At 43.6% G+C, this 24,879-nt stretch overlaps 1 protein-coding gene across 2 annotated transcripts in view; it reads left to right on the plus strand.

The window, feature by feature from the left end:
* The first annotated feature begins 9,606 nt into the window (after window positions 1–9,606).
* PRRT3 (proline rich transmembrane protein 3) overlaps window positions 9,607–24,879 on the plus strand; it is a 79,286-nt gene continuing 64,013 nt past the window's right edge. For both annotated transcript variants that reach the window (XM_030207020.1, XM_030207018.1), the window contains exon 1: window positions 9,607–9,680. The gene's annotated coding sequence lies outside the window, so the exon portion shown is untranslated. The remainder of the gene's footprint in view (window positions 9,681–24,879) is intronic.

The raw sequence follows: 24,879 nt of genomic DNA on the forward strand, positions 1-24,879 counted from the left end.
GGAAGGGCGAAGCCACCTATCCATTTCCTTCTGTTGAATTTCTCCACTTCAAAGTTAATCAGTAAAACAAATAACTCAGCTCTACGTCTGGGTATCTAATGACTTAAAGTTTGAGGGTGGGGAGAGGGAAGGTAGAGGCTGGCATCCGACTTCTGGTACCTGAAAAGTCTTTCTTCATGCTTTGCAGCACATTCCCCAGTAACCCGGGGACTTTCTATAGGGTATTTCCACAGTTGAGGCATGTGTTTCATCTGGGTTTTCAGTGATGTAGCAGAAATGTGGCCTGAAGCCCATGAATGTCTTTATTGCAGGAAAATCCCTGCATCCATCACAGTAGCGTAGATTTTAAAGCCATCAGACAGGAACTATGAGTGAGTGGAGCGTTGCAATTTATGATAACCACTGTGGGGGCGCGAGCCTAGAGTACAATAATGTCATACATTGGCTTCCTACCTGTGACAGTAATGAATTACTTCTGACTCAACATCCAAGGTCAACGGCCGTCCGTCCAGTTTTAGAGCTAGTGACAGTCTTATTAGCTGTGAGGTGGAGCTCACTGCAAGGAAAGAGAGAGCACCTAATGACTTTTTTATAACCCTCGTGTTTATTTATTTGTTGCTTTTGTATCCCACATTTTCCCACCCATTTGCAGGCTCAATGTGGCTTACTTATTACCATTAGCGGCGTTAGGCGATTCCGGTCTGAACAAACACATGGTATGGATGAATACAAAGTGATAATGTGGTGGGATGAGGTACAAGTAGTGTTCATCGCGGTCTTTGGTTACATTGTGTCGCAATTGTCCAGGTTTTTTTATGTTTGGTTGGTGGGGTATGCTCTTCTGAACCGTTCCGTCTTTAGTGCTTTCCGGAAGTTTAGATGGTCGAACGTAGTTTTTACTTCTTTTGGCAATGCGTTCCATATTTATGCGCTTAAGTAGGAAAAGCTGGATGCATAGGTGGATTTGTACTTGAGTCCCTTGCTGCTTGGGTAGTGGAGGTTTAGGAATGATCATGCAGATTTTGTGGTGTTTCTGGTTGGCAGGTCAATGAGGTCTGTCATGTATCCTGGTGCCTCGCCGTAAATAATCTTATGAACAGTCGTGCAGATTTTGAAAGTGATACGTTCTTTGATTGGTAGCCAATGCAGTTTTTCTCGGAGTGATTTGGCACTGTCAAAACGCGGTTTTCCAAATATTAGCCTGGCTGCTGTGTTTTGGCCGGTCTGAAGTTTCTTTATGATTTGGTCTTTGCATCCCGCATAGATTTGCTAGATACAGGACATTCCTACCAGATAGCTCTAGGTGATCATAGAGAAAAGCTGAGCCAGTTCTGGTTTTCCCCATTTGCATCTATCAAGAAGTAGATCTGTTTTTTCTAAGAGAACTTGGAATTACAAGTCCGCAGATGCAGTGGAAGCAAAACCAGAATTGGCGTGACCTGTTCCGATGACCTAGAGTTTCAGGAGCCCAACCCTCTATACAAGACTGCGATATCTACCAGGCCAGTGGTTCCCAAGCCTGGAGGCTACCCAGCCAGTCAGGTTTTCAGGATATCCACAATGCATATTTGCATGCACTGCCTCCACTGCATGCAAATCTCTCTCATGAATATTCATTGCGGATATCTTGACAATCCGACTGGCTGGGGTGCCTCCAGGTTCAGGTTTGGGAACCACTGGACTAGGCAGAAGAGAGTAGGTAATTGTCTAGGACAGAAAATTGAAAAAGGTAGCACAATCAGTCTCACAAGCCTCCATCTCTACCCCCTCCCCCTCTCCCCTCCCCCTCCCCACTGCCTCATCTTGCTCCCTCCAAGCACTCGCTATCACTGCAGGCCCCACTGTAATATCTATCAGTGGCAACTTCACTATACCATTCCTCACAGTTCTCATGGTGATCCTACCCCAACTTGTGTGAGCTCTGTATTTAAAGGCGCAGTAGGATGTGACTTACAGTCTCCAGGCGATGAGAGGGAGAGACTGACATTTGACACTGCTCTTGCCAATGCTTTAAAATGAGAAGAGGCCTAGGGTGCAGAGCACAGGGAGAGATGAGGCCTGCCCAGGGCTTTTTTTGAGGGGGTACTTGGGGGTACTGAGTACTGGCACCTTTTCCATTGTCTGCTAAAATTGACCCACCATGGTCCCCAAGTTTTAATGAAAGAGCTCAGGCTCTACACACTTGTCATAGATTCTGTGACTGGTTGCAGGGGGCCTGGCTATTGTGGGGTGGGTCTCTCAGCGATGACCCCACCCCTGAAGGGTGGCCTAGCTTATGAGTACCAGCACCTTTTTTGCTAGAAAAAATGCACTGGGCCTGCCAAATCTTGAGTAACCACCGTCACTCTGCTTCTTGGTTTCTCCTTCTTAGTCAATTGCTAAAAATGTGTTTTCAAAATGGAAGCTAAACATTAATATAGGGGTTTTCAACCCAGTCCTCGGGATCTCCCAAGCCAGCCAGGTTTTCAGGATACAAACAATGAATATGATTGAGATAGATTTGCATACAGTGGAGGCAGTGCATGCAAATTTATCTCATGCATATTCATTGTGGCTATCTTGAAAACCAGACTGGCTTGGTGTATGCTGAGGACTGGGTTAAGAATATATCAAACTCATTGTTTTTGACTTTCTGTCTGCATAAAAAATCAGTGCCTTCTAAAGACAAGAATAAATGAACAAAACAAAAAAAACAGATATGAATTTTTCATGCGCTTACAGTTTGGATTAAATGATCCCAGCCAAGTTTTTGTTATCTTTGTTTTTTTTCTTATCCTAATCTCAAGGTGAGCATCTGGCAGCTCTGCTCAGAACATCTGCGTTGGCAGTTTATCCACGTTCAGTCATAAATGAAACATAACCAGGAAATAAGAAAAGCCTGACACACATGGTCTGGAAAAGATTGAGGAGAATTCTATCATACCACAAAAACAGCAAAGTCAAGACAAACCGTTCCATTGTGAGAAGGGCGTCAGAATCATTCAAACCCATGTGTGCTGGAGTCCATCTCTAACTTTAACAATTTTCATAGTCAATGCATGCAATGAATAAAGGCCTTTGTGCTTTGAACGAGCTTGACCTGCATTATTTTTGAAAGTTTGATACATAACAGAGGAAGTGTTGGTCTGTGGGAATATTAAAGATACATATATATATTGTTTTCTCAGAAAGTTTGGTTGGAGGAGTCCTGACTAACTCAAGATCTCAGGTAGTGTCAAGCATCGGGATTGGGGAATGGAAGAGGAGAGGAAATAACACCATGCAACACCTTTAGCTGTTCATATGTGTACTCAAGGAAATTTGATTTGCATTGTGACAGGACCATCACAACATGATGCATGATCAACCAAAAGAACCATGGTCAAGATGAACCTTTAGCTGCAAAATGATTATGGAGATGTTCATCTTAGTAAACCTAGTCATAGAGCACCCTCATGCTACTATTTCAGAGTGCAGTGACTGACAGTGGAGTCCCCTAGGTCAAGGCTATGTTTGGAGTGACTGGGAGTGGGATCTCCTAGGCCAGGGCTATTTCTGAGTGGAGTGACTAAGAAAGGGATTCTGAAGATTGCGTTATTTCTGAATGGCGTGACTTAGAGTGGTACCCTCTAGGTCAGGGCCATGTTTGAATGGAGTGACAAGTGGGATCCTCTAGTGTGGGACTATTTTCTTTCCAGAGTCTGGTTAGGATGGATTCCTCGTGGCCAGTTTAGGATTAGGATGTTTCCTGTGTGCTTTAGTATTTATTTATCAGTCGCCTGGAGGGTGTGAATGACATGAGGAAGGGCCTAGCGAAGCTAGAGGAATGGACCAATATTTGGCAACTAAGGTTTAATCCCAAAAAATGCAGGGTCATGCACTTGGGTCGCAAAAATCTGAGGGAACGGAACAGTATAGGGGATGTAGTGCTTCAGCGTGTGAAGGAAGAGTGGGACTTGGGGGTGATTATGTCTGACGACCTTAAAGCTTTCAAACAGGTAGAAAAATCGACGGCCAAAGCCAGAAGGATGCTTGGGTGCATAAAGAGAGGCATGACCAGCAGGAAAAAGGAGTTGATAGTGCCGTTGTATAAGTCTCTGGTGAGGCCTCATTTGGAGTACTGCGTGCAGTTCTGGAGACCGCACCTACGGAAAGATATAAACAGGATGGAGTCGGTCCAGAGGGCGGCTACAAAATTAGTAAGCAGTCTTGAATGCAAAAATTATAGAGACAGGCTTATGAACCTCAACATGTATACGCTGGAAAAGAAGAGAGAGAGAGGAGACATGATAGAAATGGTTAAATAGCTCAAGGTCATTTATGTACAGGAAGAGAGCCTTTTTCAAATGAAGGAGAGCTCTGGAATGAGGGAGCATATGACAAAGTTGAGGGAATAGGCTTAGGAGTAACCTAAGGAAGTATTATTTCACAGAAAGGGTAGTGGAGGCGTGGAATGGCCTCCCGGTGGAGGTGGTGGAGTCGAGGACTGTTCCAGAATTTAAAAAGGCATGGGATAAGCATGTGGGATCGCTTAGGAACAGGAAGAATTAGGGGTTACAGAGGATGGGTCATATGGAGGGGCATAATTGAACGAAAACGCCTATCTCCATGGGCGTTTATCTCCGAGAACGGGTCAGTGAAGGGGCGGACCGAACCGTATTTTCGAAAAAAATAGACGCCCATGTTTTATTCAACAATGTGTGAGCTGGGCGTTTTTGTTTTTCAGCGATAATAGAAAATGAAAGCGCCCAGCTCAAAAACGAATAAATCCAAGACATTTATTCGTGGGAGGGGCCAGGATTCGTAGTGCACTGGTCCCCCTCACATGCCAGTACATCAACCGGGCACCCTAGGGGGCACTTTTACAAAAACAAAAAAAAAGGTCAAAGAGCTCCCAGGTGCATAGCACCCTTCCCTTGTGTGTTGAGCCCCCCAAATCCCCCTCAAAACCCACTGCCCACAAGTCTACACCATTACTATAGCCCTAAGGGGTGAAGGGGGGCACCTACATGTGGGTACAGTGGGTTTGGGGGGGTTGGACGACTAATAAGCATTAAGCAGTACAATTGTAACAGGTAGGGGGGGGATGGGCCTAGGTCCACCTGCCTGAAGTCCACTGCACCCCCTAACAACTCCTCCAGTGACCTGCATACTGCTGCCAGGGAGCTGGGTATGACATTTGAGGGTGAAAATAAAAATGTGTGAAACATCATTTTATTGTGGTGGGAGGGGGTTAGGTACCACTGGGGGAGTCAGGGGAGGTCATCCCCGATTCCCTCCAGTGGTCATCTAGTCATTTAGGGCACTTTTTGGGGCCTTATTCGTGAAAAAACAGGGTCCAGGAAAAGTGTCCTAAATTCTAGCTAAAAACGCATACTTTCTTCCCATTATCGGTGAAATGCGCCCATCTTTGTTCGGCAGATAACCACGCCCCAGTTCCGCCTTCGCCACACCTCTGACACGCCCCCATAAACTTTGTCCGCATCCGCGATGGAGTGCAGTTGAAAACGCCCAAAAATCGGCTTTCGATTATACCGCTTTATTCGTTTTTGTGAGATAAACGTCCATCTCCCGATTTAGGTCGGAACTTGGGCGTTTTTCTCGTTCGATTATAAGCTGGATGGCCTTTATCTGCCATCATGTTTCTATGTTTCTAGCTCTCCTTCTTCTCAATGTAGGGTCCGAACCTTCTTTTTGCAATGTGCATGTCAGGTCAGAGATGTTCTCAGTGTCATTTTAAAATATGTGATGTGCACAAATCAGTAACGTCCCTCCTTCTCAGTGGGGATGGGAGGTGGTGGAGATGAAAACGATAATGGAATTCAAACATGCGTGGAAAAAACACAAAGGAATCCTGTTTAGAAGGAATGGTTTTGCGGAATCTTGGCGGAGATTGGGTGATGACACCGGTAATTGGGAAGCAAAACCAGTGCTGGGCAGACTTCTACGGTCTGTGCCCTGATCGTGACTGAATAGATATGGATGGGCTGGAGTGTAAAATTTAAGGGGCTTCAACATTAGTGTCACAACTTTTAGTACCAGAAAAGTGCTGGGCAGACTTCTACGGTTTGTGCCCTTAGAATGGCAAGGACAAATCAAACTCGGGTATACATATAAAGTATCACATACCATGTAAAATGAGTTTATCTTGTTGGGCAGACTGGATGGACTGTACAGGTCTTTATCTGCCGTTATGTTTAAGAGTGAATTCTATGAATGCTGAGGAAGCCCAGTGTCCAACTAAAAACAAATGGTGTCCCATTAACATTGGTATCCTTTAGTCTGGTCATTGTAGAGGTTTGACACAGTGAGGCACTCCAAAATACTCAAGTCTGGCTTAGGATCGCTCCTTTTCATTTCAGGGTTAGGAAGGATGTCACCTTTTATTCAGCCTAGAGTTTAGCATGTTGTTTCCATCACTGACCTTCCTGAGCTCACTTTTCTCCCATTTCCAAAAACAGACGCAGGAGTCAAATAGCAGCAGCTGTTTAGACAAGTCTGGGGGCTTCTTTCTGTTCTTTCTTTACGAGAAGTAAAAATATTGTTCTAAACTGGATTTGATTTCCTGATCTGAGAAGGGCTCTAAATCCTTCTCTCTCTCTAACGTGGCCTCACATCAGGAGAGGTGAGGGGAAGGGGGTTAGGTTTTTGGCGAAACAGGGCAGCTGGGGAGAAAGTACCCTGCAGTTGAGTCAATCATAGGTGTTGAGAAGATCCACAGCTAGGAGCATCACTTATCAATCATGCCTAATGATTATTACAGCAATGAATTAACAAGCATGTATAGATTTAAAAGAGGATTTGAAGGTATCTAGGCTGTAGCAGCACCTCCTGGTTTCCCATCTCTTTTCCTCCTCATCTGCAGTGCTTTTCAGCTTCCTGTTAAGATTCATTAAGAAACTTACCTCAAGGAAACACTAAATATGAGGCAAGAAACTATCTCAGACTACACCTCCCAAATTGCAAAAAAGTGATCTACAAAACTGTCCACTCTGCAGACTTCACTTACCTGGGAACCAAATGGTGGAACTCCTTCCCACCCAAAAGAAGAAATTTACAGGAATATACTAGATTTCACAAAATCCTCAAATTGTTCCTATTCAAATAAACCCTCACAAAGAACGACCGCATCTCAAACAACTAATTATTACCTGAATTGGTTATTACTCTATTTATCATTATCTATCTCTTTGCTTCATGTACAATTTCTCATTCATAATAGATTTTCTAAATGTTAAACATCCATAGTTTGGGATAATGTGGGATATAAATGTCACAAATAAATAAATAAATAAATATTCTCTCTCAGTGGCAGTCTTCCAGAGAAGTGACATTGTAAGGTGAATTCATCACTATTGAACACTAGCCCTTACAGGACTAGGGGCCGCTGGCCACTCATAACATTTGCATGAATTCAGAAATTGCAGGGCAAGGGGAGGGTCATGGTTGCCTATGTTAAGAGATTTGGCCAGAGTTACAAAGAGCGTTAGTGGGAGAAATAGGATTTGGACCAGGTTTCATTGGTTCTCAGTCTATGGTTGTACCTATTAAGCTACTCCTTCTCTGAATCTTCGTTCTTTCTGTTACTCCCAGGGTTCTCCAGAGCTTTGACTTGCTTTTTTTCTTAATGTTCTGTCATGCCTTTGAGAGTTATGTTATGTAATAATGGATTTATAACCCGCCACCTCCCTCAATTGAGGTTCTAAGCGGGATACAAAAGAGTGCCAATACATTCTATCAGGAATTACAAAATTATTCAAACTGTGTCTTAAAATAATTGGAAAACAAATAAGTCTTCACCATTTTTTAGGGGCCTATTGGAGGAGATAGATTATATAAGTACATAAGTATTGCCACACTGGGACAGACCAAAGGTCCATCATGCCCAGCATCCTGTTTCCAACAGCAGCCAATGCACGTCACAAATACCTGGCAAGATCCCCAAAAAAGTTCAATACATTTTATGCTGCTTATCCCAGAAATAAGCAGTGGATTCTCATTTTAATAATGGTCTATGGACTTTTCCTTTAGGAAGCCGCCCAAACCTTTTTTAAACCCAGCTAAGCTAACCATCTTTACCACATTCTCTGGCAACGAATTCCAGAATTTAATTACACATTGAGTGAAGAAACATTTTCTCCGATTCATTTTAAATTTACTACTTCAGGATTTTTATGGAAACAAGAACATAAGAGTTTCCCTAGGTCTTGAACTTTTATAGTGACTGTAGTTTGGCTGTTTGTTCCCTGTGAAAATAAAAGCAGATTCATGAAAATCCAAAGCACACAACCTTTATGCCCTGTCAGAACTCTACCACCTATGGTCACTGCCACCCTGTACCCCTAAGCCCCCACTCTCCCAGCCCTATAACCACTTCTTTACAAGGCTGCCCTTCCCTGAAGCTCATCAGCCTTCCCCCAACTATCCACCACTATTTCCCTATGAATTACTCTTCTGCTGAGGTTCCACACCCCAACCCCTTATGCTTCACCCTTTAAAAACCTGAAATGTGAAACCTTAGTGGTGAACCCTATCACTGCTGACTTTTGTTCAAACCTCCCTTCAATCTATTGAAGTCTGATCAAGTTGTTACCAGCCCACTGTAAATAACGAAGTTTCTGTTGCCAGGATCTCTTGTTCTCTAATCACTCAGACCTTACACTTTAATTACCATTTTTTGGCAAGTTCACTTGATCCCAAGCCAAGGCTCAGAAAAGAAGGGTGGAATTTGGAAACTGGCTCTTTAAGCAGCGTGTTGGCTTTTCTTGAAAGATTTTTACACAGCACAAATGTTCTAGTGAATGAATCTCCTAACTTCTGTTTATGCTCAGGACTAGTGTAGCTTGTCTAAGCTCACAAGTTCAGAAATTTCGGGCAGGGCAGGGGATGAATTCCAGGCTCTTTCTGAGATTAAATTAATTTTACGTTCAGCTGGCATCCTTCCCTCAGCAACCTGAGAGCAAAATATATTTACTACCAGGAGGAGGCGCTTTAAATGCTGTAATGTGAGGTTTTTCAGCAGCAATCAGAAAAGCCTGTGTTGTATTCACGCTGGGAGGACCTCTTATTCCCCACATAAAGCTGTTTCCCTGCAAATATGAAAGGCATTGTAGACAAAAAGAATAGAACAGTGGGTGAATACAATAACCATTTCAACTCTGGATATGCATCTGGCTTGTGTCACAAGTTCAAATCTGCATTCTTGGTCAGCAGGCTGGCCTCACCCTCATTAATTCATGTAAATGTACAGAAATAACTTATTGAGGAATCTTAATTCATTTGCTCTACTTTGCAATGACGCATTGGGAGGGGGATGGTGAGAGTAATATATTTAATGCCTTGTTTGAATAAAAGAGCCCAGGAAACAGAAGTGTATTTATCCGTGTAGGTGTGTCCTTGATCTATAATGTTGCAGTGGTAAACCTTTTGCTCTGACTCACTGTGCCTTGCTACCAGGGAATTTACTGTGCAAAAGGCTGGAAAATCTGGGCTTCTGACAGGTGAGTTTGCATGGTTCTGATTTTATATATCAGGGAAGGTTTCTTTAATAAAGTGCCCTGAAAAGGCAGCCTGGGCTGCAGTTTGGGAGAGGAGGAGCCTGCTGGCTTCTTTTCTTCGTGTCTTTCTGGTGAACAATGAGTCTTTGATGTTGGGTTCCGTTACAGTAAGCACAGCGACCAGAAATCTCTGCAGTTCTCATGGTGAGTGGATCTGATGAGGTTCTGTCTCTTTGTGTCTCTATTTATAGGCTTTTTTTTCTGTCATCCCCTTAAAATCTCAGTCAAGCTTTTTCTCCAGAACTTGCAGGCTGATGGACGATGTAACTGGAGTTGGGGGATTGCAAGAGCTTGAGGCAGATCCCTACTGGGACTCTTCCAATTGCCTGAAGGTCTGGGCAGACGTGACAGGAATCAGGATTGGCTCCTAAATCAGCTTTGCAAGGATTGAGAACTGAGGTTTAATCAGTAGAAAGTGATGGGTATTTGTGAGACTTTCACATTTCAGAGTATGTTTAATTCTTTTCGGGATTTAGCTCACAACTTTTCAGCAATAGGTCAAAGGTGAATTATATTCGGATATACTGGGTATTTCCCTGGCCCTGGAGTTATTGCAATCTAAGGGGGCAATTCTATAAGTTGGCACCTCAGTCTAGATATCTCAATGCCATGCGCTTAGTGCAAATTCTATAACCGCATTCTTGGTACCAAGATTCCATTATAGAATGCAAGTGTAAGGTTGGTATTGGCATGCTAATCACTGGTCCTGAGCAGGAGTCCTCCAACCACACTGCTACCACTAGGGGGTGGTGCTTCAGTATTGTGTTTTCAATTGCTAGGGACAGGCACATTCCCTGGAGTCCTGCAGAATTTGCCTGTCCTTCACTATTGAAAATGTGATGGTGAAACAGCACCCCGTACTGGTAGGACTGGTGATGGAGGATTCTCACACAGTTTAAAGGGAACGCTGATGCCAATGTGTAGACGCACCAAGTGACAGGGCCACCGAGAGACTGAGCCGGGGCAGGGCCGCCACCCCCCACCCCCCCCAGATCGTTCCCACCCCCTAGATCCTTGACGCTGTCTCCCCTCCCCCCAGGTTCGCTGCTGCCAACCTCGGGGCTGGCGGGGATCCCAAGGCCCTGCCAGCAGAAGACTACAGAGCTGCTCTTCACTCCATGCCTGCTCTGCCCCTGCGGCTGCTTTTTTTTCTCTTGTCACGCATGCTTGGTTTCAACCGAGCATGTGCCTGAGGGGAAAAGCAGCTGCTCAGCAAGGCGTCGCCGGTAGATAGAGGCGAGTGAAGAGCAGCGCTGGAGGAGGGCCTGGCGCTGGAGTTTTCTCTCTCCTGCTCCTGTAGGGACATGATCACTGGGGCCCGTCAGGAGAAGGAGAGAGAGAGAAAGACCTCGGCGCCGGGCCCGGGAAATTTTGCCCCCCCCCCCCGCCCCCCCCCCTCTCAGCGGCCCTGCCAAGTGACACATGTTTCTATGTTTGTGCAGCGCTGCGTACGCCTTGTAGCGCTATAGAAATGCTAAATAGTAGTAGTAGTCTATAGAATTCTATAAACTGTGTGCATACCTGGGAGACACGCCCATGGCCCGTCTATGCTCCACCTACATGTACACACCCCTTGCAGTCAGGTGCTACCTTATAGAACAGGTGTATACCTGTCAATTAATTGCACCTTTTGAGAAAAGGCGGCTGAGGGGAGATATGGTAGAGGTCTATAAAATAATGAGTGGACTTGAAAGGATAGATGTGAAGTGTCTGTTCATAGTTTCCAAAAATACTAGGACTAGGGGGCATGTGATGAAGCTACAATGTAGTAAATTTAAAACGAATTGGAGAAAATTTTTCTTCACTCAATGTGTAATTAAACTCTGGAATTCATTGCCAGAGAATGTGGTAAAGGCAGTTAGCTTAGCGGAGTTTAAAAAAGGTTTGGACGGCTTCCTAAAGGAAAAGTCCATAGACCGTTATTAAATGGACTTGGGGGAAATCCACTATTTCTGGGATAAGCAGTATAAAATGTTTTGTACATTTTTGGGATCTTACCGGGTATTTGTGATCTGGATTGGCCACTGTTGGAAACAGGATGCTGGGCTCGATGGACCTTTGGTCTTTCCCAGTATGGCAATACTTATGTACTTATGTACACCTAAGAGGTACCTACCTCTAGGTGCCACTTTATTAAATTGCTTGCTGTCTGTACCTATTGCAATAAAGGGTTAAATGACTTGCCTAAGGACACATGGAGCTTCCCCATTCCCAGCCCACTGCTCTATGCACTATTTGAATTTATTGTATGCTGAACACAAAATGAATACACAAGACAAAATAAAACAAATAGAAAAGAGAAAGCAAATCAAGAATGGAAAAATTTTCCTTGCATATCCTTATCCTTAAAAATCTATATAAGTAAATAAATATTGGATTGCCTACAGTGACCATCTGAAACAGTAAGACAGCCTGAAGCAGTGCCCAGCATCCTATTAGCTGTGTAAACAGAAGCATGGTACCTTGAAGGAGAACCAATACATCTGTGATGAGGGAACAAATTAAGAAGAGTCTTTCCCCTTGTCTATCTCAATAGCAGACTATGAACTTTTCCTCCAGGAACTTGTCCAAACCTTTTTTTAAACCCTGATACGCTAACTGCTGTTACCGCATCCTCCAGCAACGAGTTCCAGAGCTTCACTATTCTTTGAGTGAAAAATATTTCCTCCGTTTCATTTTAAAAAGTATTACCATGTAACGTCCTTGAATGTCCCCCAGTCTTTGTACTTTTTGAAACAGTAAAAAAATCGATTTATATTTACCCGTTCTACACCATTCGGTATTTTGTAGACCTCTAGCATAGCCCCCCTCAGCGGTTTCTTTTCCAAGCTGAAGAGTCCTAACCTCTTAAGCCTTTCCTTATAAGAGAGGAGTTCTAACCCCTTAATCATTTTGATTGTCCTTCTTTGAATCTTGTCTAATTTTGCTGTATCTTTTTAAAGGTACAGCGACCAGAACTGCACACAATACTCAAGGTGTAGTCGCAACATGGAGAGATATAGAGGCAGTATAATATTCTTTGTCTTAGTTTCTATCCCTTTCCTTATAATTCCTAGCATCCTGTTTACCTTTTTTGGTCGCTGCCTCACACTGAGCAGAAGATTTTAGCATGTTGTCTACGATGACACCTAGATCTTCTTCTTGAGTGTTGAATCCTAAGGTGGATCTAAGCATCACATTGCCAATATGCCTTCATTTGCAGCTACTGAGGGGCATTTTCCTTTATTTTCATCAATCACCCTTCTTCTGTTGCAAGTCTGATCATTGCAGCAGTGGTCCTGAGGCTGGAAACAGTGTACTAGGGATCCTTCTAAAACCCCCTGTATTCTGAGTTACAAATTCAGGCGCCAGGTGGCACCTTTATTTATGGCCACATGTCCCTTCCCCTGCAGGAAGCAAAGGGAGAGAAAGGAAAGGTGTTTAGCTTTAAAGCAATGTGGCCACCAAGTTATTCCACTTGAATGAACAGAAAGAAGATTAGCAAGCATTTGACTTCAAAATGTACCAAAAATATTTCCCACTGGTGATCTCCCTCTGTCTTGCCCATGTGCCAATGTTTCCAGGTTAGTTTTCCTTATTGTTTTGCATGCTTCTTTTCTGGTGGATCTCCTCCTGGTTCTCTTCCCATGGTTTCACCCTTCTTGTGTGTGCTATATCCATTGGAGGTACCTTCTGCTAATTCAGAGCAATGGTTGACATAGAGGGGCATAATCGAACTGGGCCGGCCATCTATAAGGGCGGCCATCTCTAATGACGGCCCCGTAAACCGGCGTACCTGACCGTATTATCGAAACAAGATGGCCAGCCATCTTCCGTTTCGATAATACGGACAGGGTCGGCCAAATCTCAACATTTGGGCCGCTCTTAGAGATCGCCGGTGTTAGAGATGACTGCCATTGGTTTTCGCCGATAATGGAAACTAATGGTGGCCATTTCAAACCCGGCCAAATCCAAGCCATTTGGTCATGGGAGGAGCCAGTATTTGTAGTGCACTGGTCCCCCTCACATGCCAGGACACCAACTGGGCACCCTAGGGGGCACTGCAGTGGACTTCACAAATTGATCCCAGGTGCATATCTCCCTTACCTTGTGTGCTGAGCCCCCAAACCCCACTACCCACAACTGTACACCACTACCATAGCCCTTAAAGGGTAACGGGGGCATGTAGATGTGGGTACAGTGGGTTTGTGGTGGGTTTTGGAGGGCTCACATTTACCACCACAAGTGTAACAGATAGGGGGGTGGGGGGTTGGCCTGGGTCCGCCTGCCTGAAGTGCACTGCACTCACTAAAACTGCTCCAGGGACCTGCATACTGCTGTCATGGAGCTGGGTATGACATTTGAAGCTGGCATAGAGGCTGGCAAAAAAATGTTTTTTATTTTTATTTTTTTTGGGTGGGAGGGGGTTGGTGACCACTGGGGGAGTAAGGGGAGGTGATCCCCGATTCCCTCTGGTGGTCATCTGGTCAGTTTGGGAACCTTTTCAAGGCTTGGTCGTGAACAAAAAGGGACCAAGTAAAGCCGGCCAAATGCTCGTCAGGGCCGGCCTCCTTTTTTCCATTATCGGCCGAGGCCGGCCATCTCGTAACCACACCCCCATCCCGCCTTTGGTACACTGCCGACATGCCCCCTGGAACTTTGGCCGGCCCTGCAACGGAAAGCAGTTGAAGCTGGCCAAAATCGGCTTTCGATTATACCAATTTGCATCTCCCGATTTGTGTCAGATGATGGGCGCCCTTCTCCTTCAGAAATAAGCTGGATAGTCTCATTTCCTTTTGCATTGTAGGGCTTCATGATGTTCAATTCTGCCTAGTTGCAAGTTGCACCTGTCTTGTTGCCACTTCTGCATAACTAGGTTTTCCTCTAGTGCAAACAGAAAAGATGGTCCTTTACATAAACCAGTGAGTTTGTTGAATGAGCAGATTTACTTGATCCGTATCAATATGTGTTTTGTCAGTCACATAGTACTGAGATTTTATTGTCATCTACTATGGATTTATTTATTTATTGGTATTTACTAACCACCTTTATGACGAGATTAATTTAATGCATCAGGTCTCAACCATCATTTAAGCTATTCTTTTGCAGTTCTAGATATGTCAACAGCTTTTGATGCAGTGGTCCATTGTATTTTAGTTCAGTGATTCTCATTTCTGGGGTATGGACTGGTGTCCCTCAAGGATCAGCACTTTCTGCACCATTGTTTAACCTTTTTTTGGGCTCCGCTTTGTCAGGCATTCAGAGATTTCAGTGTTCATTATAGATCGTGTGCAGATGATATTCAGTTTTTCTTTTCATTTGATAACTCACTTGATATGGCTACTGTTAATTTTGTTGTTGTTGTTTTGACGCGATCACTAACTGGATGACTGAACAGAATGTCCTTAAATCTATCCAAGAGTGAAGTAATGGCTATTTGCTATTCATCTAATTTAGATGCCCCATTGTTTATTACTTATTAAGGCATTTGTTTGGAGATCAGCCAACAGATCTGCAGTCTAGAAATCCTTCTGAATGCATGTCTAACAATGAGCAATGTTTACCTTTATGTTTATTGGGTACTTGTTATACCGCCCTTAGTCCAATGGCAACAAGTTAAGAGGGTTGTGTTATTTTCTTACTTTCGCTTACAGCTACTTAGTAAATTAAGAGCTATGATTGCATCACTGTCCTTAAATCATCAGAAGCAAAGTTTGGTGCTCTCACAATTAAACTACTGCAATGCTTTGTATCTTGGACTGACACAGACATGATTGAGGGCATTGTAGTTAGTTGAAAATTCAGCTCCATGTTGAATTCAGGGCTTCCTAGGTATCATCATATAATTCCTCAATGGCATAAGTTGCCAGTTCCATTTCATGTAAGACTGAGAATTTTAACATTAATTCATAGGGTGCTGCAACATGATTTACCATCCCACTTGTTCACTTTGGTCTGATGGGATGTTTCAACTTACTAGCCCTTCATTGATGAACATTCTAGAGATTCTGAGCTCAACAAATTGCCTGTTCTAATAAAGCAAATTGTACATTGTAACTTTTACAAAGGAATTGAAAACATAGTTGTTTCTACAAGCATTTGGAGGCTGCAGAAAGCTGATAATAGGCTTCTTTGGGCAGGATGAAGACTTATAATTTGTTTTAAGTATGTATTTTTTTATGTGTGTTGTATTTGATTGAATTTATGTATTTTTATTTATTTATTTAGATTTTGCTCACACCTTTTTCAGTAGTAGCTCAAGGTGAGTTACATTCAGGTACATTGGGTATTTCTCTGTCCATGGAGGGCTCACAATCTAATATTGTACCTGAGGCAATGGAGGGTTTAGTGACTTGCCCAAGATGACAAGGAGCAGCAGTGGGATTTGAGAGCTGCCCATCTCTGGATGTCAAGACCAGTGCTCTAACCACTAGGCCACCCCTCCTCTCCATGTAATTTGTAATCTACCTAGTTTTGTTAGGTAGACTATAAATCTTAAATATTTAAATTTTTTAAAAGCTTGCTCAGATTACAAGGGGTGACAGCCATCTTGGTGTACTTCCTGTAACCAGCTTCTCAGCATTGGTCAGGTCAATTCCATAGGAGTTGGGCAGCATGGATTGTTGATTGTGTCCACCAACAAAACACTTCTACCAAGGGTCCTTATGGCTCAAGCAGTAATACAGTGAGTGTTTTAATGAGTGGGCATTACGTGCTCAAAGTTCTTCTTTGTAATTAGCATTTCCTGGATGATATGCCCAGGGCTTTTTTTGAGGGGGTACTGAGTACCGGCACCTTTTCAATTGTCTGCTAAAATTGACCTGTAGTAACATAGTAACATAGTAGATGACAGCAGAAAAAGACCTGCACGGTCCATCCAGTCTGCCCAACAAGACAAACATATGTGTAAACCTTACCTTGATTTGTACCTGCTTTATTCAGGGCACAGACCGTACAAGTCTGCGCAGCAGTACTTCTCACCTCCCAACCACCAGTCCCACCTCCCATCATCGGCTTTGGCACAGACTGTATAAGTCTGCCCTCCACTATCCTCGCCTCCCAACCACCAACCACTCTTCCCCCCACCTGCTCCGCCACCCAATTTCGGCTAAGCTTCTGAGGATCCATTCCTACTGCATAGGATTCCTTTATGCATATCCCATGCATGTTTGAATTCCGTTACCGTTTTCATCTCCACCACCTCCCGCGGGAGGGCATTCCAAGCATCCACCACCCTCCGTGAAAAAATACTTCCTGACATCTTTCCTGAGGCTGCCCCCCTTCAACCTCATTTCATGTCCTCTCGTTCTACCGCCTTCCCATCTCCGGAAAAGATGGCAGTAGAACGAGAGTACCTATGGACCCCAAGTTTTAATGAAAGAGCTCAGGCTCTACATACCAATTCCGCCTTGTCATAGATTCTGTGACTGGTTGCAGGGGGGCCTGGCTATTGTACGGTGGATCCCTCAGTGATCACCCCACTCCTGAAGGGTGGCCTGGCATGAGTACTGGCACCTTTTTTTTTTTTGTTAGAAAAAACACACTGGATATGCCCTAAAAACGTAGGGTCTTCAACTAGGTTTCAGACTCCCAGAAATTCAGCAATTAACACAAAGAGGGTAATTTTGTAAACCAGCTCACTTTTAATAGGCTAAAGGACTTATTAACTGTATGTTAACAACCAACCAGGCTTTGTAAGTCACTGAATTTACACTGAGGAAATTTCTGGGTCAATTTTTCCCAATCCTTAAATCTTTCCAAATGGCCTTTATGTTGAATGGAGGAAAAGACTTTCGTAAACCAGTTGCCTATATATTGTTGTTAAAGGCTAAACTGTGATAACCATCATTAGTCACTAAAACCTCCCCAGCCATCATTTTGCCATATTTTAAAACTCAGTTCCACGTTCTTCTATTTTCTATTGTATTTTTTCTGTTTTCTTTTCCCCCCAAACACTTCCAAACATGCAATGTGAAAATAGCCACTTAGCTTTACTGAGCTGAGCTCTACAGAGCTTGTTCTTGCCAAGGAGGGCAAATTTTCCACTGTGGTGTGTTACACCTGCTGGGCTTGTGAAGATAATAAGAGGCTGGGCATCCAGCTCCAGTCAGCCTGCTTGTCATCCTCCCTTCCTCCCAGCATATGTAATTGCTGTTCTATTTCACTGGCAGTAGCACCCAAATGATACATAGGGTGACTGACTCTACACTCATTCTGCACCTGGACTAGCCTGCTACACACACTGTAACTTAGATCAGTTCCTTATCTCTTGCTTAATTATACAAAGAACTTGCTTTGAGTTTAGCCAACCGTCAAATTATCCCAACTGACTCTGTACCACCCATCTTGTTCCCATCATATATCTGCTTTTGGTCCCTCAGCTATATGGTAAGCTGTATTATAGAAAATCTTTAGCATCATATCTATGTTAGTTGAATGTTCTAATGCTTATTAGGTGTATCATTAGTATTATGCTGTCATTGTATTATATCTCTGGTATTTGAATTCCAGTGCTGTTAAATGTGTAGATTTTAGATACTGTTTCACGGTAGTTCTATTATTAGGTTTCAATTTACTGTTTTCAAGTTTACCTCATTTATTGTATTTCTATTTATTCTTGGTTATTTTACTATTGTTATGCTGTTAATAAAATTGTAAGTTTTATGTTAAACTGTACCCTGCTGTTCACCACCTTGGGTGAATCTCTTCATAAAGGTGGTTAATATATCCCAATCGATCAATAAATAAATAAATGAGGGATAATAATTTTGGGCATTCAAGCAATACATGACTGCAGCAGGGAGAAACCTATATCATCTGGTAGAGAGGACAGAAGAGCTACGTTAGCTGTGCCTCTGGTTAGGAGATTACAGCCCTGCTGGTCCCATGGTTGGGCTGGGACACTTGTGATGGTGTATGATTTTTGCAGGTGTTAAATAAAATCTGTGACCAGGGTGAAGGGGCAGGAGTTGGCCAGGGGACTGGGAGCCTGGTCATGGCTGCTTATGTTAGTATGTTTATTGAAAAATGTACAAAACAGTCATATTCAGAGGTTAGGAAAGATCAACAGAAGCAGGAAGCCCACCCAGCACTTGAAATAAACCCTCTCTCTTTAACATATATTCAGGGCCGCTGAGAGGGGAGGCAGGGGGGCAAAATTCCCCGGGCCCGGGCCTCCAAGGGGGGCCCGGCACCGGGGTCAGGCCGCCGGCGTTGCAGTCCCCAGTCTCACCTACCTGCCTCCTCAGCTCCAGGCCCCCTGCATTCAAAGCGGCAGTCGCAGATCGCGTCTCTTCTTGCCTTCCCTCCCTGTGTCCCGCCCTCGCAGAAACTGGAAGTTACATCAGACGAGGGCGAGACACAGGGAGGGAAGGCCAGAAGAGATGCGATCTGCGACTGCTGCTTTGAATGAAGGGGGCCCGGAGCCGTGGAGGCAGGCAGGGGAGACTGCGGACTGCAGCGCGTGGGGGGAGCGATGGGGGACAGCATCGGAGGTGGGGTGGCGGGGGGCGGAGGCGGGGCGGACTTGCCCCAGGCCCTGCCTAGTCTCTCGGCGGCCCTGCATGTATTATAATCCCCATGACAGCCATTTAGAATGCCAAGGTGACAATTGTGTTTTGTGATGTGCTTGTTCTCTGTATTCTGTCTTAATTCCTGAAACTATATTTCTACTACTAATCATTTCTATAGTGCTACTAGACATATGTAATGCTGTACACCTTATATGCAGGTACTTTCTCTGCCCCTAGAGGGCTCCTAGGTTTTGTACCTGGGACAATGGAGGGTTAAGTAATTTGGCACAAGGAGCTGCAGTGGGAATTGAACCCACTTTGCCAGGATCAAAGCCCTGCTGCACTAGCCATCAGGCTACTTCTCCCTCCCAATCCCATATTAAAACTGAGCAGCAGATTTAACAAACAATATACAAAAAATGAGCAGTACAGTGTGTGTGTGAATTTCCTGCTCTAGAAATATTTCAGAACTCACTGTATCTCAGGGGAAATTTAGAACACTAAGGGCAAACACAGTCTGTTAAAATATAGCTGTGGTTTTATTGAGCTACATATCTGCACTACATTATGCTGTATGTTGAAATGCTAAGATCAAAGCTCAAAACTATTGCTCTTAATGGCAATTTGAAAACAGTTTTTATGTTTGAAAAATGTGTTTAGCTATTACATTAAAATTTCAAATGGGAGGCTTGCATTGTTGTAAAGAACATTATAATTGGAATGTTTGTATTGCATTTACTTATTAAATTGCTTGCATGCCTGTTAAATGTTGCAAGCATGGCACAACACTTTCTGTCTAGTAATTACAAAGCACAATCGAAGCTATTTAAAGCATGTAAAACTTTTGCAAGCAGGGGATCAAGCCACTAAGATGATTAAATAAAAATACAAAAACCCTGCTGAAAAACTCTCTGCCCAGTTGTGACCAGTCATCATGCACATGCTGGTCCAGAAAGCACCCCCTCCCCCCACCCATACCTTCCTGAAAGATGCAAACCTCACTGGGGATCTCCAAGAGGTTAATATAGACAGTGCAACACAGATCTAACAAACACCATATAATGGAAATCTAACCCTAAAATGTAGAACTCCTAGCAGCTAATACCAAGAACACCAACGGGCTCATTTTCAAGAGAAAAACGTCCAAAAAGTGGCATAAGTCTGCATTTGGATGTTTATCTCACAAAAACGTTCAAATTAATATTTTCAAAACCTATTTTTAGATGTTTTTTTCTCTGAAGTCCACCAGAAGTACATCCAAATCTCCAGTGGGGGTACCAGGGGCGTGTTCAGGGCGGAACTTGGGCTTTCCTAAGACGTTTTTCAGCCATAATGGAACAAAACAAAAATGCCCAGGACTAAAACTTAGACGTTTTGAGCTAGACCTGTTTTTATTACGAATAAGGCACAAAAAGGTGCTCTAAATAACCAGATGACCACTGGAGGGACTCAGGAATGGCCTCCCCTTATTCCCCCAGTGGTCACTAACCTCCTCCCACCCCCCAAAAATGTGATGAAAAATATTACTTACCAACCTCTATGCCAGCCTCAGATGCTATACTCAGATCCATTAGAACAGCATGCAGGTCCCTGGAGTAGTCTAGTGTTGGGTGCAGTGCACTGCACTGCAGACAGGTGGCCCCAGGCTCCTACCTCCCCCCCCCTTACCTGTTACACTTGTGGACGAAACTATGAGCTCTCCAAAACTCACCAGAAACCCTCTGTACCCACATATAGGTGCACCCTTCACCCGTAAGGGCTATGATAGTGGTGTAGAGTTGTGGGTGGTGGGTTTTGGGGGGGCTCAACACACAAGGTAAGGGAGCAATGGTGAGATGTGAACCTGGGAGCATTTTATGAAGTCCACTGCAGTGCCCCCTAGGGTGCCCTATTGCTTTCCTGGGATGTCAGGGGGACCAGTGTACTAAAAATGCTGACTCCTCCTACATCCCAATGGCTTGATTTTGCGTGTTTTGCACTTGGCCTTTTTTTCCCCCCGAAATGAACCAAAAATAAAACATCGAAAAAACAAAACGTCCATAGTATTTTTGACAAAAAAAGATAGACGTTTTCTTTTTCGAAAATGACCTTCTTCCCTATTTAGATTTTGGATGTTTTTTGGAAAGGGAAATGGGACTTGATATACCGCAAAACGTCCAAAGTTGGACTTAGATGTCATATCGAAAATGCCCCTCCACGTGACCCAACCTGAAGACATCCCAGATTGAAAATAGAATACAGGACTCATTTTTGTAGGCTTAAGGGTCATTGATGTTCCTGTGGACCCTCAGCTTCACCCATCAAGGCATTAGCTGTCAGGAAATTTCCCTTCCCTCCCCCATCAGTCCTTCTCACAACAATAAAATGAATTCCGGCATCACATTTGTAATGCAAGATGACAATGCAACAGAACTGGGGAGAGTGACTCGCTATGGCACCCATATGGCCTTTGGAGAGTAAGCAGTGAAGGAAAACAGTCTGGCCACATCCAATCCCTTAGCACAAAGAACATTAGAGTGAAGTTTTCTTTTGTTTAATTACATGCTGAAATGTTTTGTGTGGGTTTAAATCAACTCCTCGGAGACTGAACTGCTGCATCCCCTTCAGTTTTGATATGTGTGACTGAGGGGAGCAGCAGATGGGGCCGATTAGAGGTTTCTCTTTAACTGGGTTTATTACATATACTTTCAATATTTTGTGTGGGGGGGGGGGGGGGAAGGAGTGTCTTTTGTTTCAGTATAAACGGCCTATCTATTCTATTCAACTGTCCTTCCTGTTTCCTGTCTGTGACAGTGCATGGGTAACTCAAATGGCTGCATATGTGCATATGCGTGTGTCTGGTGTGGGGGGGGGGGGGGGGTATGATAAGGGAAGCTGGGAGGGGGGCTGTGATGCTCTGTTTTGTGACTTTGGAAAATATGAGTTTGCATTTGGCAGAGACAAGGAAGATTTAGTTGCGGAATAGACTAGATACACAGTCTCTTGTGGGTGTTGGTGGAGAGGGTGGGGGAGGGGGGAATCTCTGTATTATGCATTACCAGTACTGGACCCACATACCTTAAGCCTTCCTATATGCACCCCCACCACCAACATGGGACAGAGCGTCATATGATGTGTGATTTTTTGCTAACCAATAGTTTAATCAACAGCTGCTGGTTCTTCCATGTCTCAAGAAAAGCAGTGGGAACGGGATGGGAAACCATTACTCTAAATTTCTCTCAGAAGGGAGAAAATGAAAACCTGTTGTCTGTCTAGTTCCTAACAAGTGATGTCTTTAGCGCTGGGTTCGATTTTTCCCATATTGGAATGATTCTTGGGCTCATTTTCAAAACAGAAAAACGTCTAAAAAGTGGCATAAAGCAGCATTTTGGATGGTTTTCTCACAAAAACGTCCAAATCAGTATTTTCAAAACCTATTTTTAGATGTTTTTCTTTGAAGTCCGTCAGAAGGGCATCCAACTCTCAAGGGGGTGTATCAGGGGCATGTTCAGGGCGGGACTTGGGCGTTCCTAAAACTTAGACGTTTTTCAGCCATAATGAAATAAAACAAAAACGTCCAGGACTAAAATTAAGTTGTTTTGAGCTAGACCTGTTTTATAATGAATAAAGCACAAAAAGGTGCCCTAAATTACCAGATGACCACTGAAGAGAATAAGGGGTGACCTCCCCTTATTCCCCCAGTGGTCACTAACCTCCCACCCCCCAAAAATATGATGAAAAACATTACTTGCCAGCCTCAGATGTTATACCCAGGTCCATTAAAACAGCATGCAGGTCCCTGGAGTAGTCTAGTGCTGGGTGTAGTGCACTGCAGACAGGTGGATCCAGGCTTCTACCTCCTCCTACCTGTTACACTTGTGGAGGAAACTGTGAGCCCTCCAAAACTCACCAGAAACCCACTGTACCCACATATAGGTGCCCCCTTCACCCGTAAGGCTATGGTACTGTGTAGAGTTGGGGTAGTGGGTTTTGGGGGGCTCAGCAGACAAGATAAGGGAGCAATGGTGAGATGTGTACCTGGGAGCATTTTATGAAGTCCACTGCAGTGCCCCCTAGGGTGCCCTATTGCTTTCCTGGGATGTCAGGGGGACCAGTGTACTAAAAATGCTGGCTCCTCCTACATCCCAATGGCTTGATTTTGTGTGTTTTGCACTTGGACATTTGCGAAAATGGACCAAAAAATAAAACGTCCAAATCAGAAAACCTTCTATTTTTGAAAACAAGAGATAGACGTTTTTCTTTTTTGAAAATGACTTTCTTTGCTATTCAGATTTTGGACGTTTTTTGCAAAATGTCCAAAGTCGGACTTAGATGTCATATCAAAAATGCCCCTCTCTGTGACATTCAACATCTTTTCTTTCAGTAACATCAACCTTTTGCTTTTTTGTGAGAATTCAGATAAAGCGACATGCTAATTTTGCAAATTCTAAATAGTAATATATTCGTTGTTGGCAGATAAGAACTCTCCTTCCACCAGTGTGACCCAGCTGTCTTTCCCTTCATTGTCACCATAGGCCCTACTCATGCTTTCCTTCTTCTTTGTGCACCCTTAATCTGTCCCAAACCCCTGGTTTCAAGTTCAAAATGCCAACAGATGTGGTAACAAACAAATCAAGATAGGCTTCAAGCATAAGTCTTTCAAGAAATAAATATGTCCTTCCAACTGTATATCACCTGAATTACGTCCTGTATAGCAACCATGCCATGGAAACCAAAATGGCGGCCTCTGACTGACTGTCAACTGGAAGAGCTCCTGAAGCCCTCAGATTGTTTTCTTTTTTTCTCCTTAACTCTTTCTCTTAAAAATTATGAAATGAAAGGGTAGTGTTGAGGCTTACTGATATGAGCTTCCAACTCTCATTTCTGGTCCAACGGACATTCTTTGGTCTCTTCTGGAGATTCATTTTCTAGTTGATGATGTTGTTGGAAAGATGTCTGAGCCAGAGGTTGTAGCATCCCTTCCATGCATGGAGGCTTCTCTGACTGAGTTCTGATTTCCAAACTCTCCACAGCTTTCAGAAGCCATTTCCCAATTCAGTTTCTTCTACAATAATCCCCAAATCCAAATACAGAAGGACTGAGCAAGACTGGAATTCTGAGGAGGGAGTCAAACGTATTGGAGGATTTTCCACAGAGGGGTTGTGCCAGGTGTAAGGCACAGAGATGTTCAAGGTTTCAAAGCCTGTTCAAAGTACGCCATTGAAGTTACCTGTAGCTCCCAAAACTGTCTCTTTGGAGGAATTCTGGAAAGTACTGGTTCAGAAGGAGGCTGTTTTGACTGTTTATTGGACTTCTTTGTCTTGTGCATTTTTACTGTTGATAAGGCAACTGAGTTTCAGTCACAGAATTTACAGTTTGAAGAAGTTCGAGTTAAGTCCCAGTCTAATGAGCATTATATTTAATCCTTGTGTGGTTTAAATCGTGCCTTGGTTAAGGACAATCTCTCCTCGTAGCACTATCAAGTTGTTGGAAGCTACTTTAAATATGGAAAATTACAAATCACTTTTCCATGTCTTAAATGTACTTCAGCACATATGATGTGGAAGAAATACTCTTTGAAAGTTCTTTTTTTTCCTGAAATGTTATTAAATTTTCCATATAATATACAATAAAATAAAATACAAAAAGCAATATAATAAAGCTTATTTCAAATATGTACATCCTATATAATAATTCTCACCTCCAACAGGATGTGCTTGGGACCGTGCCTGCCGGAAGTGCTCTGCTAGGCAGGCACACACTGACCTCAGTGACATCAGTGACAGACAATTTGGCAAAGCAAAACAATCTGAGTGCTGGCCATTAGGACACAGGGTTGATAGGAGAGTTTTAAAAGACTGAAGAAACCGAAA

The sequence above is a fragment of the Microcaecilia unicolor genome, chromosome 6, assembly GCF_901765095.1.
Source record: "Microcaecilia unicolor chromosome 6, aMicUni1.1, whole genome shotgun sequence".
Taxonomy (NCBI): Eukaryota; Metazoa; Chordata; class Amphibia; order Gymnophiona; family Siphonopidae; genus Microcaecilia; species Microcaecilia unicolor.